The sequence below is a fragment of the Pseudopodoces humilis genome, chromosome 3 (assembly GCF_049639895.1).
Source record: "Pseudopodoces humilis isolate 2021_Gansu_Grassland_sample_001 chromosome 3, ASM4963989v1, whole genome shotgun sequence".
NCBI lineage: Eukaryota > Metazoa > Chordata > Aves > Passeriformes > Paridae > Pseudopodoces > Pseudopodoces humilis.
Window position 1 is genome coordinate 27,549,658 of NC_142202.1, and position 22,181 is coordinate 27,571,838.

The window sequence follows — 22,181 nt, forward strand, 5'->3', positions numbered from 1 at the left end:
TGTTCTGTTACTCTCTTTCTTAGCAATCTTAAGTCTTGAGCTCATGTATTCATATTTTATCCCTTTTGTATTGTTCTCTCTGAGCCCGCTTTGAGCTCTATCTGCTGGCTCATAGCAGGCTCCCTCTCTCTCTATCCCACGCCCTGAAATAAACTTCTAACACCAAACTCGATTATAGAGGTCATTGCCGTGTCTCAGACCGTCCCCAGAAAGCGTCTCCTACACCTATCTGCTAGCAGTTTCTCTAAAGGAAATTTTTCTAAAACGGACCTGAAAACATTTATTCACTGTATTTCTAAGCATTTTCCTGACTTTAAGGGGACTCTGTCTGTCTCAACTCCTTCTGGGATAGTGTAGGGACCAAAATCTATGCCTGTCAAGCTAACGGAGATTTTTCAGTTACACGTTTATTTCACGTTATAACGAAAGCTGTAGGAAAAAAACATTCTCACTGTAAAAATCTCCACACTAACACTGTTCCTCTGTATCTTCTCCCCGCTCCTATACAATTGCAAATTACCCTGACTCTACCTCAGACCTAAAACCTGCAAAACCTGCAAAAAATTCCAGGCAGGATTTTCCATCCCTACCATCCCTACCCCGCTCGCCAGACCAAGCAGCGAGGAATCCGCCCCGCTCCTGCCCAGCACCTCAGCAGACGCCCCCCTCGCCCCCTCCACTGGGACAGAGAGTGTGGGATCTGCTCTAATCCCAGCCAGCCCCTCTCCCCTGGCACAATCCACCACACACGGCACCGACCCTTTTGACCCTCTCCCCGCAGTGGTGCTTGTTTCTGTACCTCCTACTGCGCTCCCTCCCCCCCAGCCCCGCTGTGCACCCCGCTCCCCAACACCCCACCACATCCTGTCTCTATCCCTAGCCCGCGATGCCGTATGGTGATCCCCCCTCAATTCCCCCCCCATCTCCTGGAGCCCCCCCCCCGCCAGGCAGCTGTCCCGCCACCCCCGGTGGCTGCACACCAGTGGCGGTGGGGTGGGACACCACCCTTGCCCGGCAAAGACGCGACCCTCGCGGTGCCCATGGCCACCCCCCTTACCCCATGGCTCCCCAGCCCCCCAGCGGCTTTCCCCCCACACAGTTTCCCCCCCCCCACCCCCCCCCCCCCCCCCCCCGCAGCTATCCCCACCGCCATGGCTTCTCCCTTGCCATGGTTTTTCTCCCGCCGCGTCTCCTGCGCCCCCCTCCCCGCCCCGTGGCTTCTGCCACCGCAGCCGCAGCTTCAGACGCTGTACTGCTGGAGAACCCGGCATGCCCCACCCCTGGGACCTGCGCCTGCCACACAGCGGTAGGCACTGGGACCGCCGCCCCACCGCAGCTTTCCCACGGCTGGGCTGCATGCCCCCAGTCCCCCGATGCTCCGCTCCAGGCACCCTGGGTGCACATTAACAAGCATTGCACAGCACTTGCACACCCTGATTCCCTTTCTGATCACAGTAAGACCAGCACAACTGACTCTGATTCAGATGAAGTTGACCCTTGGGCGCGAAATTGTGTTCAAGCCACTCAGGAAGGGGAATGGCATTTAGCCCCAAAAAATCTGCCTTCCCAGTAACTTGTAAAAAAGGCAAGAGTGGAACAGCTGCAAACAGAACAGTGTGGCAGCCTATTACTGAAAAAGAACTTGCAGACCTATGCAAAACAGCCAAAGAACATGGACAAGGAACACATCTTTTTAGGAATTGCCTAGAGCCCATCTTCTCCATGCACATCTTAGTACCACATGATGTCAAAAATATTGCTCAATGCCTTCTTTCCCCTGCTGAATATATGCTATGGGAAAGGCTTTGGAAAAAACAGTTAAAAACATTATCTGACAAATATTCTAAAGATGCAAATATGCAAAATTTCACTGTTGAACAGCTATCTGGACAAAATGACCTACAAAAACCCTCAGAACAAGCTAACACTTTGCCTGAGGAAACACTGCAAGACATAGCTATTGCAGCAAAAACATCATTGCTCCTCACTCCAGATGACTACTCCCACCTTACATTTTGCTAATATCAAACAAGGGGTAGATGTGAGTTTTATCAAATTTGTGGATGAAGGATGACTTGGAAAAACAGAGAGTACAGAGGCACTATTGCTGTGTATAAACGCTCGCTCGTGGTGAGAGACTTCTCCAGGGTCAAGATGTTCAAGTATAAGCAATTTATTATAAGGGTAAAAGGAGGGGAGACCCATGACCGCCACCAGCCTCGGCGTCCACGTGGTCCGGGGGAGGGGAGAGAACACAGGTAGAGCAGGGGAGGTGAGGTTGGAAGGGGGAGAGAGGGAGTAAGAGAGCGAGGCTCTTGTTACAATCCAATATATGCTTTCCTATAGTGACTATTCTAATTCTTAGTAACCAATCACCATGAGACACACCCACTAAAGAATTTACATACAACCTATGGGCTTCCCTATATTAACATACAGCGTTGCATTTTAGACTCTACAGTTTTACAAATTCTTTCCTTGCTTCTTTACCTTTGTACTTTTCTATCAGCAGAAGGACATTGTTTTGTCAGCAGGGATTCTCCTTCAACTGGCTAGGCTATTGTCCTTTGGTCATATAGTAACCAGTACTCTGTATCTTATGACTCAAAGCAGGCTTTCATTTCTATCTCAGTTCTAGGCCTCATACCTTCAGAATCTTTTGTTAAATAATCACATTCAGAAGGTTTCCCTGCTTCATCCTCCCCAACAAGGCACAAAAAGAACTTCTGAGTAAACTAGCTATAAAAAATTCTAATGAACAATGTAAAACTATTCTGAGGGCTTTACCCTTGGACACAGAACCTATCATTGTACAAATGGTGGAAAGCTGCACACGCCGTTTGTCCACTGAAAACACAGTTGCCCAGGCAGTTGCTAAAGGCATCGCTGAAGAGGTTTCTGGAGCATTTGCAGTGGTAACCTCCAAAGATAATGCTCAGTGTTTCAACTGTGGGGAATTCAGACACTTTATAAAGGACTGTCCAAGAGAGGTCACCCACCCAAGACCCCCACACTGGCTACCAAAGGCCTCAGAGACAGCAGTGATACCAGCAGTATTCGGGAAACTCCCAGAGCAGCATGGTAAGGCCCCACGTGCAGACAAGAAATCAAAAGCCATCTTGCTCCATCCCAACTGTGAGGTTCACATCGGACAGCCAGGACCAGGAAGATGGGAAGCATCACAGCGCATCATCCTGGGAGATGCCAAGCTACATGAGAAAGATCCAAGACACAGAACAATACTGATGGGAACCTGGCATCAGCTGGTAACTGCACTGTGCGTTGACTTTACAGATGAAAGTGTTTACCATGTTCCCACAGCAAAGCATGGACCGAAAGATGGTCCCTGGGACATCCTAATTGTAGGTGACACTTTCCATGGTCCAAGGAAAATTTTTGTTTTTCCAGAAGTACAAACAATGTAACCTGGACAAGAAATCTTTGTCCAGCTGTGCTGCACGGATGTACCCTTTTATCTTTCACAAGGAACTCCGATTGCACAAGCCTTTCTACTCCCACTGAACAACTTATAATGGCTTCCCCTCAACCCCACAATAATGTGGGCACAGACTGTGGGCTCAAATAAGCCATCGAGTATGGCCTATTCTGTAAGGGGAAGAAGATCTACCGACCAGGGATGCTGGACGCCGGTGCAGACGTGACCATCGTGGCCAACTCAGTGGCCAGCAAATTGGGAGCTGCAGCCAGTAGCAGGCATGATTTCAGGGATTGGTGGAGCCACAGTGTCTATGCTCAGCAAGCAGAATGTCATCATCAAAAGATCTGAAGGCAAGATGGCAACCATCCAGCCCTTTGTGGTAAGGGCTCCCATCACCCTATGGGAGGGGGATCTTCTAGCCCAGTGGGGGCTTCCTTACATATTCCCAGCTGGAATTTCTGATTGGAGCCACTGAGGACTGCACACTGCCATCTACCCCTTGCCTCACCTGTAAACGTGAGGACCCAGTCTGGGTCGAGCAATGGCCCCTCTCAAAGGTAAAATTGCACACACTACAGGACCTAGTTGAAGAGCAGCTTGCCAAAGGCCACATCATCAAAACCACCAGCTCCTGGAATTCTCCAGTCTTTGTGCTGAAAAAGCCTGGAAAGGACAGATGGAGACTCCTCCACGGTCTTCTCAAAATCAACGAAGTCATTGAGGACATGGGTCCCCTCTAGCCTGGCCTGCCCTCACCATCGATGCTGCCTGAAGACTGGACACTTGCCATCATAGATATTAAAGACTGTTTCTTCAGCATCCCACTGCACCCCCAAGGTGCCCCCTGCTTTGCCTTCTCTGTCCCCTCTCTTAACAGAGAGGCTCCACTCAAAAGATATCATTAGCTTTATCTTCCTCAAGGCCTCAAGAACAGCCCAACTATATGCCAGTGGTATGTCATTCACATCCTGTCTCCCATCTGGAAACAATTCCCAGATGTAGTCATCCACCACTGTATGGATGATACCCTGGTCTGTGCATCAGGAAAGACTTACTTGGACAAAGCAGTTAAAAAGACCATTGAAACCATAGAGAAAGCAGGATTTGAAATTTGTGAGGACAACGTGCAGTACACCAGCCCATGGACTTATCTCGGACTCCAGATTTGTGAAAGAACCATCGTACCCCAGCAGCTTGCCAACTGAGATGACCCAAAGGCCCTGAGAGACTTACACAGTTTATGTGGGTCCATCAGCTGGATCTTGTCCCGTAATTGGAATTACAACAGAGGACCTCGGTCCCCTGTACCATCTTCTCCATGGCAGTGGAGACCTGGACTCTTCATGCACTCTTACACCAGAAGTCCAAGATACCATCACCAAAGTCCAAGAAGCCCTGTCTTCACACCAAGCCCATCGCTTCAAGCCCAGCCTGCTTTTCCAGTTTGTGATTTTGGGAAAGACCCCCTGTTTCCATGGATTGATTTTCCAGTGGGACCCTCTGTTCATAGTTGAATGGATCTTTACAAACAACCAGCCTACAAAGAAATTTAACCTTTCAAGAAATCATGGCGCATCTAATTAAAAAAGCCAGGACTCACCTCCGCTCTCTTGCAGGGTGTGAGTTCACATGCATATACCTACCACTGACTAATGGAGACCTGGAGCATTTGCTCCAGACTAATGAAAAACTCCAGTTCGCCCTGGGTAACTATACAGGACAAATTTCCATCCATATACCAAAACACAAATTTTTTAATGTGGCCTTTAATTTAACCCCAAAATTAGTCCAAAGCAGGACACCTCTCAAAGCTCTAACCATTTTTACAGATGGCTCAGGGTCATCTCACAAGTCTGTAATGATCTGGAAAGACCCCAAGACTCAAAAGTGGGATCTGATGTCCAAATGGTGGAAGGATTCCCCACAGATAGCTGAGTTAGCAGCTGTTGTCAGAGCCCTTGAGAAATTCAAAGATGAACCCTTTAATTTGGTCACAGATTCAGCTTATGTTGATGGTATAGCTATGAGGACAGAACATGCTTTTCTCAGGAATGTTTCCAATCCAAAATTACACCAGTTGATTTCTGCATTAACTTGTTTAATATCCCACAGGAAGCAACCTTACCATATTATGCATGTGAGGCCATAACTACCAGGTGCCATCACAGAAGGGAACAAGAAGGCAGATGCATTGGTCCTGTCAATGGAAACTGCTAATGTCCCTGACATCTTTGCTCAGGCAAGGTTGTCACATGCATTTTATCATCAAAACGTGCCCACCCTGATCAGAATGTTCAAGCTCTTGAAATATCAAGCAAATGCTATTATTGCAACATGCCTGAACTGCCAAAATTACCAGATACCATCTATGGGTACCGGAGTCAATCCCCAAGGCCTAAACAGCTGTCAGTTCTGGCAGACTGCCATGACTCATTTCCCACCTTTTGGAAGGTCTAAACATGTGCATGTGTCAGTCAACATGTTTTCTGGAGCAGTATTTGCATCAGCTCACATAGGAGAGAGTGCCACTCAAACCATCAAGCATTTTCTTCTTTGCCACTCTGGGAGTCCCAAAAAACATCAAAAGAGACAATGGACCTGCCTATGCCTCTCATAGGCTAAAAGAGTTCTTCAGTGAGTGGGGCATAGAACACAATAGAGGCATACCTGCAAATCCCACAGGACAATCCATCATAGAAAGAACTCATCAAACCCTTAAAAGAGTCCTCCATCAACAACGGAGAGAAGCAGAAATTACATCAAGAGATTCTGTAAAGCCCTCTACACCGTTAACTTCCTAAACTGTACAGCATCCGAGCCTGACCCTCCGATCCTTCACCATTTCTCAAATTCAGCCCAAGCTAAGCTCACTGAGGAGCCACCAGTGCTAAAAGTAAAGGACCCAGAGACACATCAGGTTTCTGGGCCTTTCCCACTGATTACATGGGGAAGGGGCTATGCCTGTGTCTCACCACCATCTGGCCCAAGATGGTTCCCAGGAAAAAACATAAAACTGTATCTAGGCACTGCAAACACTGCCCCCACGGACACTAACAAGAATTCTCCTGAGTCAAATACAAGACACCCACAAAACCAGACCAGCTCTGCATGGAGATGATGGCATCACCGAATGTCCACAAACCAGACAGAAGACTGTCCTGTCACACGGCAGCAGATAAAACAGAGAACTGAACAAGATGCTGCTGCATCAGTCAAGCCATAGGCCAGATGCAGTCTGGTCACGAATTGCTCCCTGGTTTATATGTTGTTACCCCTCTTTCCACAAAAAACCTTCATGTCCCCCTCCCTCAGCCCTTGCCAGAACCTCTCTAGAACCCTATACCTACCTCCGCCATCCTCAGTTTGTAGTAAATAGAAGAAGAGGGGAAGGAACGGAGGAAATGGACGAGGGAGAAAATCCTAAATCTCCCCGCCACGATAAAAATAACAAATTTTGCTTATATTCCCTATCAGAAGCCCCATCCCTGTCCAAAGATGAAAATTATCTCCACTGGTGCTGTCCTCACTGCTGCCTGGATGCTCTTCACTGTGCCTCATGCCTTCAGCTGGATTAGCCCATAGCCTATAATGTTTGGGTGACCCTAGCAAGGACACTGAAACAAGATAACATGTGCCTATCCATGGGTAGCCTTGACAACCCACTGTCCCAAAGGGTAGGGACATGGTAGCAGATGACTGGCCCGTCTATAATTCAGAACTCCTCCGCACCACAGGTAAGAGGCCCAAGCCGGTAGATACTTCGGATGAGTGGACAAAGATTCTGCCAAATGTTCTGGAGGAACCCCAAGAATTGGACCTGCTGGGGTCTTCCAAAGCAACATACTGTGTCAAATTTTACTTTAAATGACCAAGTCAACATTGGACAGGAATTGACCAGGCAAAAAACATGTACAGAAAAGACATATCACAAATTAACAAAGCTTACAATAATTTAAATTGGTGTAACTACACCTGCTTGCTACTCTCTGTGTCCTCGCTCCACCCCAAAGTGTTTCCCTGGGGAATATTTCTTACCTGTGGTGACCAAGTATAGGCTGGGATCCCCTTGTGCCTCCAGAGAAGGGTCTCTGTAGCCTTGGCAAGCTTTCTACCTTCACTCCAAATATCACATTATTACATAATTGGAAACAAAAAAATGAATTGGCACTCTAAACAAGATCCTATCCTGAATTTGATGAAAATTGTGACAGCCAAATTTACAATTGGAACATAGGAAAACGAGTCATGACCTCTCTGTTCTTACCATGAATAGCTGCAGCTAAAGTCCTTGGTGAGATAAATTACCTGGGGTGTTGGCTTAGCAAACAGACTAATGCAACATCTGCTGCCCTAAGCGATCTTTTAACACATGAGGAAGCCACAATACATGCATCCCAACAGAATCGAGCAGCGATTGACTTCCTACTACTTGCCAACAGACATGGCTGCCAAGACTTTGAAGGGATGTGCTGCTTCAACCTCTCTTCACACTCAAAATCCATCCACACAAACATCCAGACACTGAAGGAACTACTGAAGGACTTAAAAGTGGAAAACACCCCGGACTGGGTCAATGACCTTCTCAGTCAATGGGAACTAACGGGATGGGTGTCATCTTTAGTTAAGAGAATTTTGTGGATTTTATTGTGATTATTATTGCATTAGCTATATTCTCATGCCTTCTCGGTTGCTTCAAAAGAGCTATAGGAGATGCCTTTTTACTAAAACAGAGAGGGGAGTTGTGGAGGAAGCCCAGTCCTCTGACAGGCCTCCTCCTGGGAGATCTGCCCCCTAAAATAAGACAAAACTGCTTAGTGATGGTGACTAAGGTGTAGACCCCTTCCTGCTTTGGGACCCCATGCTATCTCCCTGTTAACTATTGGTCATTTTACCTCGGTCTCAGACCATTGGTCCTTTTCCCAATTCTCCTCTTCTCTATAAAAACTCCGGCTTTTGCCCAGTTCAGTAGAAGGTCATCACTGGCCCCCTTCACTGAAGCCTGCCAATAATGGAGTCCACAGAACGCTACACAGCCTCCTATCTCTCATCTACATGTTAGCTGGGGTAACCCATGAGCGGAGCTGGGCTGATCTGAGCTGATCACAGAGCAGTAATCACATCTAAAACAGCTGAACACTTGAAGCCTCAGGACACTCTCCTAAGGGTTACCCCTGGCTGGAAACTGCCTGAAACTCCCCGGACAGCAGCTCCTTCTCAAGATGTCTATCTGGGATTGTTGGTGGCAGAGCTGGGGATTGGACAGGCCCCCAGATTCAGCCTTGACAATTGCTGGCATAGTTTCTGGGGTTTTCTGTTCAATTCAAATATAACAGCCATATATATAAAAATTTATATTTCTAGGTACATTTGAGTTTGATCAAAATTCTTCTTCTTAAATTGCTTGCTTCTCCCATTATTCCCAAGCTGCTGTTGCAAAATTACATCTATGAGTTATAGAGGGAAGCTGAGGAAGTACACAGCGGTTCCAAACTTCATATATTGCTGTTACACGATATCACGCATTTAAGAAAGTAAAAAAAAAGAAAAAACATGACAAAAGCAGATCAGTTTTATTATCTTAGCCTTTAGAGATAAATAGGATTCAGATAGTAGGAAGAGCTTGAATTTGTACACTAGTTACAAAATACTCCTCTGATTCTGTACAATTATGTGACTTTCCTCTTCACAAGTTAGACAAGCTCTCAGCTGATATTTGAAGATGCTCGTTAAAGAGAAGGTACAGACTGGAGAATGGGATGGGTGGATGATATACTTCAACCACAATTCCCATGAGATAATTGTGGTAACATTTCAGAAAAGAAATGCCAGAGTGTGAAAAGCAAAACAACACACTGTAAGAAAATAAATACTTGTGGAATATAAGACCAAATAAAATAAAGAAAGCAACCTTAAACACAGGAGCAAAAACCCCTGATGAGACAAAGATTAAAAATATTGTCAAAATCCCATTAATGAGCATAATGTCTGCAGTGTCACCAAGAGCATGACTACATAGCTGATTAAATCTGGAGAAAATGTCCTTTTCCTAGGTTTGAATATGCTGTGTGTCAGTCAATTTCAGCCAAAGGCTGTAAAAGCTGTATTAGGATACTACCTGAATTTCAACAACAGTGACCTCTTGAATAATTGATTTTAAAAGTTCAAGGATAAGTGTCTTGGCAGCATGAATATTGTTTTTTTTATGGTAGTTGGCTTTTGCCTGACATGTTCAGAGCTCATTCACCCTTCTTTTGCACATCACTCTAAAGAGTGCTAAAAGCCAGGAACTGACAAGGACTCAGTCTCAGAGATACTTATGAGTCTGAAGAACATTGGTAAACTGGCTCATTGTGATTAAATGTCATGGCTATTTTCTTTTGTTCTGCATCAATGGAATATTTTAAAGTAGTAGAACTTGCAGGTGTTGAAATTTGCTTCTAGTTAGCTTTTTTTTTCCTAATTTGGGTCTGCTCACCTGAAAAAAAAAAAAAAAGACAGCTGTGTCAGGCCTGGGCATGGGATTCTTATATGGTATTGAGAAATGGAAGAAAGAACAAGTGGGAGAAGTAGAACATTTCAGGATACCTAGTACAGAGTCCACTGTAGCACATGGATCCCTTTTCAGTAGCTTTTTTCTTTTTTTCAGTTATACATTGTCACATTTAAGGCAAGAAGATACCATTTGATGTTCTTGTCTAACTTCTCACAGCCAGATAATTTCAACTAGTAAGATTTGCTTCAAGTCTCTTTCAGAGAGAGAGGTTTTCTGACCAGCTTTTTGGAGGAAGTTTTTACTTAGTTTGTTCTTTACCTGTATTCTCTGCTACTACCCAAATGATGGGTAATGGAAAATGGGTAAATGATCTGTTGTGAGCAGTTATCACTATCAATAGGCTCAGTGTGTTGCAGGAGACAGAGCTATATAAAGGGCTATACTTAAACTGCATTTAGCAGAAGAAATGCCATCTTCTAGTATAAAGTGTTTAATTGTTCACGGACTCAATAATGCTGTAATTGCTATTCACTGCAAATAAGCTTCTTGAATTCAGTGCATAGCACAGCTCAACTCATGCTGGAGACAATTTTTCTTCAAGCATAGACACCACCACCCCATTAGGAATCACAGCTGAAATCTGTTTGGGCTTATATAGATAAACTATAAGGGAAAAGGAGAGAAAGAGAGAGACAGAAGATATGGATCTGTAATTACAAGTGGCAGAAAGATGTGGTTAAATTCATTGGGCAGCAATACCAGCAGATATCTGCAGAATTTCTTGTCTGTAAACATTGTCTGAATTAATCACAAGGAGAGACAGTGTAATAATTGCATTTTATTAAAGCTGAACAAAAGACTATGACACTGTTCTGAATAAATGAACTAACTGTAATTTGACCCACTTCCCTGAGATCTCAGAAATAGCCAAAATGTCTCATAAATTGTACTGGACAGAAGCAGATGATAGGGGAAGACCTGCAGAACCACCACATGAGCTACTTAGGGAATTGGGTCTTGAGTGGGAGCAATACTTAAGCCAGCAGAACTGGTCCACCTCTTGCATTTCTGTTTCTTTTGAGTAGGCATTGAAAAAATGTTCATTTGCTTACAGAGGCAGCATCTTTTCTCTTCAGATTGTCTTCAAAAAGTAAAACCTCCTGTCATGTCAATATTTTTTTATGCAAAGAAGTAAAATACTGTAAGAATTTGAGGAACCATTTTAATAAAGGATCAGAAAAGAATAAATGCTCTTATCTTTTGCATTAATGAGTTTAAGACATGGGAAATTCTGTATGTGTGAATAAATTCACACATACACAAAGTATGCTAACATATTTCCAACATATTTTTTCTTTGTTTAAGAGATATTGCAAGAAAGTAGGGTATTAACTGGGAGATTGGTTATACAGAAGATATAGATATAGAAATATAGATATAGAAACATGTAGATATATGACAGAAATAGATATAGATATATGCAGGTATTGGCAGAGACATCAATATTCTGAGTGTGTACACCTCTCTATGTGTGCCTGTAGCATATAGGAATGTACTGAGTTTTTGTCTGAAACCAGTTCAAAACTAGTGTGTCTTGCTGAAGCATTTCTCTGTCTTGTTTCTCTTGTATCACTCAGGCTATTCAAGACCTGTGTCTCCAGAAATCTTCAGCAAAACCAGTCTCTGAGCAGCCTCTGACATTATTGTCAGTTTTCAGGCCTATTTCTTGTCAAGTTCCAGAGGCATTTCCTTGTGCAACACCTGCATTTTGAACCCTTTTAAGGGCTGTAGAGCATTATATTTAACACATTATTTCTTCAGCAACATTTTACCTTATGAAACCCATAACAGGCCAAAACTGTCAAAGTACAGCACTCTGCCTCTGTGTGAATGTGTCAAGAAAAGACTGAAGCCCATTAGGGAGAAAACACACTTTCTGTCATGTATACAGATAGTTTGGATTGTAATCTATGCTGTGAACTCTGACCCAAGAGCTCTTGCTTTTTTTTCAATTAGATGTTAAAAAGAAGCAGCAATCTTCTCTCATGATGCACAGAACACTGATACCAATCACAAGCAGTTAGGGGCATCTTTAGCATGTTATTTACAGCTGCTGTGTATGTTTGCTGGGTTGGCTACATTTTACATTTGGGAAGAGATATTTAATTTCTCTGATTTCTTCCAACTGACTGGCTTTCTCCTCTTTTAAACAATTGCACACAAAGTGGCTTGTATCAACAGACTACACAGGCCATATACCTTAACTAATACTGTGGGTCAATCTACCACACAATCTACCAGTGTTTTACAGAGGCACATAGGATCGAGATCCTTGCCAAGGAAGCAGTCTATATCGTTGCCAGGTCTTTCTAATAATGTCTTCCTGATTCAGCCTTCCCCATGTTAGAGCTCCAGCCGTAACAAAGATCGTAGCTTTCTGTGAAAGTGAGACTGATAAGTGCAGTGGTCAGCATAAATAAGTATATAAAACAATATTAAAGGTCTGATTCACTTTCAGTGACATTGAGCTAAATGAGAAATAAATAGGCTGATATTTACAGATTTTCCCAAGGGAATAAAGGCTGTGGCAATAGCTTGCATGTATTCACTGACTCCTTTTTGAAGTTTTGTTTGGAATATCGTGCCATTAGATTTAATTTTCATGTGTTGTTGTATAGGCTGGTAAAGAGAGCGATAGAAAATACTGCAAGGTGTTCATGATGACTTTAAGGATACAGACTGTAAATGGATTAGGATATAAACAGTATGAAGAGAACCAAATCTGTGTCAGTATGCTCATAGCAATTCCAGCAGATTTGACTTGCGTAAGTAGCCAAAGCTCTATGCCACACCACTTCCTTTCTTCAAATGTCTGTTTGACAAGGATTCAGTAATCTTTTGCAGGATGGTGCCCTCATTGCTTTGTATGGAACAAGAACTGACTGATGATGACTTCTGTCACCCCAGCCATCACTGTAGTAAATTAAAAACCCAAGCCATAGCATTGAAATAAATTTGATCTGCTTCTTGCTGCAGAGACTGCACAAGAACATGTTGGGAGAAGTAAGATATGCTGTACAAGTTAGAGCTCAGAAAATTTCCAGGAGCGCTTGCCAGTATCACTCTATATGCTAAATTTGTGCAAACACAGCAGTTAAGAAGTTGTACTCCAATTAAAGTGTTGTTTGACAAGATGAACGCATTCTGCTGTCCCCTCTTATCTTGTGAATGCTTTATCTCTGGAGAAGAAGAGCGGATATTCTCTGTCTTTCAGATCCACCCCAGCTCTTGTGTTAGACTTAGCATTCAGAATACATCAGCACTGAGGAGAAAATGTGAGTCCCCTTCCTCCGAGGACAGAAATGTGACAAGAACCCCTCAGACTTCAGAGTTGAGGGTTGTAATACTGAAATTAATGATGAACAAATACTTTTTCAGTCATATATATATTTTTAGTATAACCTAAGAGCAATGGAAATATGGCCTAAGCCTCACCAACACTTCCATGTCACACATGGCTTTTCTCACAATTTTTCTTACATTCAGTGCCCCAATATGCAGGTGAACAACACAGCAGCTCTGGGAATTCCCAGGACCTTTTCCCAAAAACAGCATTGGGAATTGTCAAACTCCAGGATCTGAATGAGGGAAACACCAAGTGTTTAACATCTTTTGAATGCTAGAAACTCAATGTCACTACAATTGTGGTTTCTCAACAGGAGCATCTAACGGTTACATAGTTGCAGATACTTAGTCTTCTGAAAAATACAGCTATTTTACTTCTCTAATATTTTGATTACATCCACCCTTCTGTTTCTCACTCTATTTTTGTATCCCTAAAAAATTACCCATTGTGGATGTATGTGTTTTGACTTTGTTGGAATTGATATGAAATCAAATGAGACATTAAGAAAATCAAGAGAGAGCCCTGTTTCTGTCAGTGACAGAAATGACTTCATAAATAATTTTCTGTAACGGCCCCATCAATAGCTATAGTTATACTTCTCCTGCAGCAGCTTTGAGTTTAGTGTGTCTGAAAGCATTGATCCTTGTTGTGAAGTTCTTACTTTCTCAAGTCTGAATTTTTAAAAAAGTAGTTAATCCAAATTGATTTTAATATAAGTTAGTACTAAATCCTTCTGGGAGTCTGAACCTAAATGCCTGGGAAGAGTCAGTGGTTGTTCACTGATCCTGAACAAATATTCCGTTTGTTCCCTTGTTTTCCCTTCTTCTTGATTTACTATATTGGAAACTAATTCAAGGTTTTGCTAGTCCTATTACTAAGCCGCTCCTGCATAATAGTTTTTAAACATTTGAAGTACAAGGAGGAAGCTTGGCACCTGAGGGGAAGTAGTGCAGGAGCAGCAGTGGCATCATTCAGCCTTCTCACACAGGAAGGGAACTGAAATTTTGCTAACAGGCTGCCAGACATGCAGCCTCAGTACCAGAAAAATCACTTATTATAAAGCAACCTTTGCAATTCCCAAGGCTTTTAACATACATATTTTAACATACATACTGCAAAGAGAGTACATGTCAATGGTGGATATGAGGCAGGGAGTCCAAGAAAATCCAAACTTTGGAGTGACTACAAAAAACTATTACAATAGGTCCTTCCAGCTGCTAGAAGTCTTCAGCACCCTCCAGATGTCCTCACGCACTGCTGCCATTATAGAGAGTTTAGAGTATGGATAAGTTAGCACTGGTGGAAAATGTGTTGGACTGGCAGATTCTACCCATGAATCTTTGTCTGTGTCACCTCATTGTTCCTACCCTTTTGTGGTTGTATAAATTCCTCTATAAAGGCCTTACTCAAGATGATGATTTATATGTCTCTTGTCATGGACTCACAGCTTTTGGAAGATAATTGCAAATGTTTAGAACAGAGATCTCAGCCCGGAGACAAAGGATAAAACACATTCAGTTCAGCAGTTCCTCCAGACTGATCAAAGCTGCTTTCTGAATTATGCAGATACAATGGTCTTTCTTAAATTGTCCTTCCTCACACAACTGCAGCCATCAAGGAGCACAATGGTCCCAAAAGATGGCTGTTAAGCTCATAATTTTTTGTAAGATGAATTCAGGGAGCAGTCTCTACATAGCTTTGTGTTTGCTACTGTAGGACATCTGACTGAAAGTCTTTTTGTTGCCATATTCTGATTTGTCAGCCTTATATTTTTCTACTTGGGTTTCTTCAGGTGGATAATTTGTTCTGTCACTGTCAATTTTATGTAGAGACTAATAATCTGAGTTAATTTTCTTGGTGCATGTGCTAGATAAGGATGAAGACATGCCATGCAAGTCTTGTGACTTTTTCCCGAGAGGTCAGATATCCTCTTGTGTCAAAGAAATGGTGTCTCCAAGGACATTTAACAAATAGTCAGTGGAAAATAATTTTGTACTGAGTTTCTAAATGCTCTCTTCTCTGCTTTGATGTCACAGGAGGTTTAGTTTGGGGTTGTGACATACTCATCTCATACACTTGCATAGCCACATAGTCATGTCATTTTGAGTCAGGGACATATCAGAGAGTAGGATCAACCTCTTTTTGTGGAAGAAGAAGGGATAGATTTTTCTAAAAAGAATCATGAAGCATAGTGCAGAAGCAGCTCTTTGATTCTGAAACCCCAGCTGTGAGAGAAGATATATATATCAATTGACTGCACACATCCTCCCACAAATGGAGAAGTGCAAAAATGTTTGAGGCAGAGATTACCATCTTATTTCAAATCTGTATAGTCAGAAAAATTATAAATAAATGTGTGGCCTTTGCACTTGACTTTCCTGCTCATTTGTTCCCTATAATGTGCGCCCAGTATCTGGGATTATCAATGACAGGGATGAGGAGGAATGCTACAGGTCATCGCTTAATTACATGCTATAGACAAGGATAAAGCTCAGTGAATCCACAGACCAAGAAAAGTAGGCCTGCTGTGTACATTTAGGCCTACATTTTTATGACAATATTTTAATTCAGAAATGACCTATTGATCTCAAGAAAATTAATGACAAAGTACGGTATTGATTTTGGTTTAAATCAGTGGAAAACTTCCTGCTCCCTCTGAAGAAAAAGAAGGCCAATTCAATTTTAAAAAAGTTCTAGATAACACCAGACATAGCTGTCAAGTGTAATGGTCTCTCCTCACACCAGGAGAGAGGATTAAATCACTTCTTACTTTGAAAATTAATTAATTTTTTATCTTAAAAGCAAAGGGAAAGTCAATGTAAAACAACTCCACTGATTTCAGCAGTCCTTGCACTGTCCCTGAATTATAATTTTTTATATAGAACTTTTTCATAAGGAAGATTACAATTAAAGCAGTAGCCTGTATTAAGTCATTCCTGAGTACCTATGTGTCTCCGATGGGCATTTCAAAGTGGTGTTTTATTTTCTCATGTGCAATCTCTATACATGCTATCACATGACATAAATTACTTTGACTTATGCACAGGATGAGAAGAAACAGAATTACATTGCAGGAGGGATAGTTAAGTCTAAATATTAGGAAAAATTCTGAAATATAAAATTTAAGAACAAACTGTATAAGGAGGAAGAAACATCTGTATTCTCAAACACTTAAAGAACAATCTAGACAAAGGTCTGACATGAACAATTTAAGTGGATATTAATCATCCTCAGGAAAGCAAGATAAACTAAGGGACCTTTTATTATCTTTTCCAGCTTTACTTTTTATATCTATGAATTTCCTTTCAGGATGATGGAATTAGCGATTTTAGTTGGCAGCTCTTTGACTTAATCCCAAATTTTGGGGAAACCTGCATTCACTAACAGAGTTGATGGATTGTTCTTATTTAAGTAGTTTACTATTTTCATCTTCTATGGAAACAGCAGAAGAAGAGAGCACTTATATAGCATGCTGGGTTAAGTCAGTGTCGTTGCCTAACTAGAGCTTGGGGTTACTCTGCTCTGACCCAACAGTTCTTGCTGTTGCAAGAATTCTGTCATGAGCTCTTACTCTACTTCTCTCTCACTGGGACTAAACAAACTTTATAAATTCGGATGGCAGCAGATCACTCAAGTGGACCAAATAAATTGTAAGAACTTTGTAATAAAAAAAAAAATCTGAAATAAGACCTCAAGCTACATCTTCCCAGACCACATCTTGCAATAAATCTGTAGAAAAAAAATTCTCAATTGACAAAGGATCACAAAAAAAAAAAAAGAAAAAAAAAAGAAAAAATGGAAAAAAAGGGAAAAAGCAGCCATTCCTTATTCTTGCTTATCCAAATGTGTTATCTTTTACTTAGCAATAGTGTAGTGGATTTTTTCCATCATCTCACACCATAATTCAATGGCACATTACAAACTTGAAAAGAAATTATTACATGCATAGAGTAGTAAGTTAATTCCGACATCAGAAGCACCTCTGGTAGACAGCACATGCAAAATGTATTCTCAAAAAACAATCTATAGTGCTTTTAGTAGGATGGATTTAGCTTATTTTGTACCAGGGAGTTCAGGTAATAAGTGAGGAGGAGAAAGAATAGGTTTTGAGGGCGAATGCATGAATTCTCCTTATAAATATCACAAACCTATTGAGCCATCTGAGGAATGGTCCCAGTCATACACCTGACAGTGCTGGGTTTACCAGTCAGCAATCTTTCCCACAGAGTTGCAAGTCAACTGAACTTATTATCACTGAGCTATGAGACCATTCACATTTTTATATCTGAGCCCAAGCCGAGATATCCCTGCAGCCCAAACATCTTCTTTCTGGGTACATTAATTTGATCACCCACTTCTCATCTTTACTCATCCAAAAAGAAAGACTACCTTATGCTATCACAGATCCTATTCCAGTGCACACACACATGCACACACATTTTAGACCAAGAGAAACTCCAGTGCCTGCTTAATTAATATAAAAATCCTTCAGTCATTACTGTACTGAAGGGAGCTACCTGTCCTCACTGTTGAAATTAATGATGTTGAACTTATTTATTTGCATTGCAATGGTGTTTAGAGACTTCAGGAAAAAAAACTCAAGGTTTTATTGTGCCAGGCAATGTAGAGCTATTTAATAAAAGACAAGCCTTACAGCAAACAATCAATCAAGCTCACAATCAATAAAGAGAAGAGAGGTAAAAGATGGGAGAAAATATTCCTATCAAATTTCAGCTTTGAAATGCAATATCCATTTGGAGCCATCACCTGAATGAAATCTAAGCTCTGAAAGGCTACTTATATTGTTTGTATCCATAAATATTTATGGCAATTTAACCTCAAAATTCCCATGTTCTCAGGGCTTTATATATGCATTCAGCACAAAGGGAATTCAGCATGCATATCTGAGGGCATAATGGTTTGAGTAATCAATTCTGTATTCCCTTCAAAGACCTATAGCACCGTTTAATTGAATCTTCTGCTTTGTATTAAAATGCTAGTAATGTATACAGGGACATATCGCATATAGCTTCTTGCTAAAGGCTTGCCATGTTTGTTTTATTGTATCTTCTGCTTTCTTCCAGACTCTAAAATACCACCTGCCACTCCAGACAGCTGTGAGAGTCCTCATGAAATTTTAAAAATAATACTGTTTATTATTTTGAAATTTATGGCATGCAATATATTAGATGTAAATAAATTATGCTTGAGTCTTTCCTTTTGCTTTCTGCTCCTTGATATATTACAGTTTATATACTCCAACTCATCTAGATCCTAAACTGAAGGAATTCCTAAATTTTCTCTTTATCCATGGTGTCTGTGAAGTTTGTGTGATCCTGTGACTCCAGGAACTGAGACTCTCAAGGGAAAATATAGATTATCAAGAAACTTAAAAGAAAATTGTCCTAACTGCATCATTCAGCAAGTTGAATCTGAATAGGTTCTTTACATCTAGCTGTACAGTTATAATTTTAGAGTTTTGTTTTAATTTTTCAAGTTATTAATGACTGATGGTTTTTCTGCATTTATTGTATGATTCAGATATTTTCAAAGAAAAAACAGCTTGGGCTAGTGAACCCTTTTAAACCTTTAATGTAAATGTAAACTCCCACTCACCAATCTATGTCATTAACTGTGCCAGAGCTGCTATATGTAATTGGCTGGGGCAGGATAGCTCACAAAACTGTTATTCCTTGTTAATGTCCTGTTAACAGAACACTGTTTAAGTGAAGTACTGGTTAATATACTCACTGCGAGGGTTCTGTATCTTGCAGAAGCACAGTATGTTGCCAAATACGTTGTATTCCCATTTCAGATAGAAATGGAAAACAACTCTTTTCCTTAGGAGCAATAGTCTAATGCCAGTAAAATAGAGAAAAAAAAAGTCTAATCCTCATGGATCAATCTTTTGTTCTAGACATTCTTTTGTGTACTTAGACACAAGGGTGAACAAAATTACAGTGAAATTTTCATGAGTGATGGAATCTAGGGATTATATCTATCACAAAGTCAGATTTAGAGACAAAGAAAGTAACCAAAGAAAAATTTTTCAATACATTGGTATTCTCAATATGTGAAACCAGTGGAAGTGTTGCTTAAATGCTGATTGTGTTACATGGTTTAGAAATAAAGTTAAAATCATTTATACAAGAAACAAAGAAATTATAACTGTTATAAAAAGAGAATTCATAAACCAGAAATTTTCTATACTTTAAGTATTTTTTTCTGCCAAAGACACTGAAATGCTAGAGTTCCACACAGACTACAATATTCCATAAATCTTCCATTTGAAATACTTCTATATAAAATTTTCAGCTGAAATAGGATTACTCAAAATTTTCAGATGGCAAAATCAATTTCTCTAATCCAAATGTACAGTTTAAAAATCCACAATTTTCCTCAAAAAGGAGAGAAATAATTAAAAAAACTCCTGATATATTGAAACAAACTGCCTTTAGATCATTAGAATATGTGATCTTAAATTCCATTTAACTGCAGTGTAAACAATTCATAATTTAGCAACACTGAGATTCAGAAGCACTTGGGGACACTGTAATTAGCTTCTCTGCTTGTAGTGAGCTGGGGGAATAGTTTTTAAAGAACCTAAATAAACTAGTCAAATCTGCTTAGAATATGAGCCTTACTATTCAAAACAATTTCACTCTCCTTGACAGCGTGACCAGTGGCTTTTTCTGTGAGTTATCAAGTCTCCCAGACTCCTCATCTCTCAGGATCTGGGTCTTCACTTGGGCTGTGCCAGAGATAATGTCTGAAAGTCTGCAATAGACTGAGTATCTCATGAGCGCCAGAAGAAAGTACATACACAGAACCACCAGCTCATCAGTCAATAAATCTGCTGTTGTTCATTACTAGTTTGGTTTTGCTGAGTTCTATGGATTTTATTTCCAAAGGAATGAATCAGCAGCAGTGATGTAAAAACATACCTGTTTCTTCCACTGAGGAAAAACAGAAGGATGAACGGGAAAGGTAGGAAGGCAGTTTGAAACACACAGCACAAAAGAAAATAACAGATTCTTATACCTGCATTTCTGATGTAAATTATTGACCACCATAATTGGCCACTGATCAAAGACTTTATTTCACTGAGGAGGTGGAGGCACAGCCTTGTTTAGAGTGGGTCCTGGGCTGTTTTGAAAATCTTGCTAAGATCTGTCTTACTGGGAATGTAATTTTACTTCTGTCATCACCTCTTTTTTCCTTCACTTTGTGTTTGCTTTGACTTTGCAGACTGAGCTGTTTGCTGCAGGGACAGACTTTTTGTTTGTATTTGCAGTTTGCAATACAGGGAATCCTCAGGACTGACTGGGAAAGCTCAGGCTCTGCAGACACACAAATCAAAGAATTTTAAAAAAATTTTTTTGCTTTTTTAAGTGTGTGAAAGAATGTTCATTTACACACACATACACATGAATGGTTCCACATAGGTTTGCTATCTTAGTACAGCTCAGAATGCTCTCAACTCTTCAAACCAGAGAGAACTTATTAGCTGTTGTTGTACAACATTGAAGCTATTACAAGCCCAAACTTTTATTTCTATGACTGCATGCAGCTGGGCAGATAAAAAGCGAAAACACAGAGTACAGCAAAGTATTGCCCATTTGTTTGGAAGTGAAAGAGAAGAAAGATGATGTCACACCCCCAGATCCCTTCCCCTCTCAGGTCCATGGAAGATTATCCCCACAATGATCTGAGTTTCTTATCCAGAAACTCTGCAACAAGGTTAACAAGAGGGGCAAAGAGTGTAAGTATACAGGAAATGGGATTTTCTCACAAAAAAATGTAACAGTCCTGCTGGGCCACCATACTCAGGACTTTCAGGAAGGAATGTTATTGATAATAAATTATGTCCATAAACCAAATTAATTTGCTACTTCAGATGTTCCCACTGATTTACATTTGGAACCTCAGTAGTAGCCAGTGAGCCTGGCGGGTTAACAAAGTGGTGCCTTTTGTGAGGAGCAGCAGTGCCTATGGGAAACAGAGCTGTCATGCCAATAAAATTACTTGTATACAAGGCAACAGAAGGGCACTCCCTAGCCTTTCTGTAATCTTTTAATTTCATCTTGTGAAGGCTAAAGGGAGTCACAGCATGAGAAACTAAAGCTTTGTAGACATCCAGTTCCCTTTCTTTCTCTGATCCTTATTCCTTGCTCTACTGACAAAATCTTTGTAAAAGGCAGTGAAAAAATACATTTACTGTAACCTCAGCAGGTCTGGTCATTTAGGGAGGCTGCCACTCATTAGGAATGGAAATGACAAGGCATGACAGAAATTCAAAGGCAACCTTTACAATTCTGTCAAGGAGGGTTGGCATCAAATGCATATGTCCATTATGCACCTAACTTTATGCACCTAACTTTATAACAGACCCAAGGCCTGTGAGTATCATGATGAACAATTTAATATATTTGTTAATGCAAAGTCCTTTTCCTTAGGAAAAAAAAGTAAAAGCTCTTCACAAACCAGATTAACTTAGATCTTAAAGGTAAGTAGGGTGAGGAGGGTGCCATGCATATTTTACTAAGCTTTCTCCTTTTAAAATGGATTTACTTTCCAAGAAAATACATTTCATTGCAGATATAAACATTTTCAGGAGAGTTCCAATATAATGAAAATTAATATATTTCATAAAGTTCAGACAAGGTTATTACTGAAAACCCTTTGGTAGGGAGGAACTCAGGACCACAGCTCTGGTCAGCTTAGGTGTCTTTCAGCAGTGTATTTGAATTACTCGGACCCATCTGGACATTAACATCTTAGATTCTAACTCCAAGGTACCATTTTGGCCAAAGGAAAGAAGCAGGCAATTATAGGGCACAGTT

The 22,181-nt window shown here is 41.0% G+C and overlaps 1 pseudogene; it reads left to right on the forward strand.

The window, feature by feature from the left end:
• LOC106628197 (uncharacterized) overlaps nucleotides 1-8,089 on the forward strand; it is a 111,183-nt pseudogene extending 103,094 nt beyond the window's left edge.
• The last annotated feature ends 14,092 nt before the right edge of the window (nucleotides 8,090-22,181 follow it).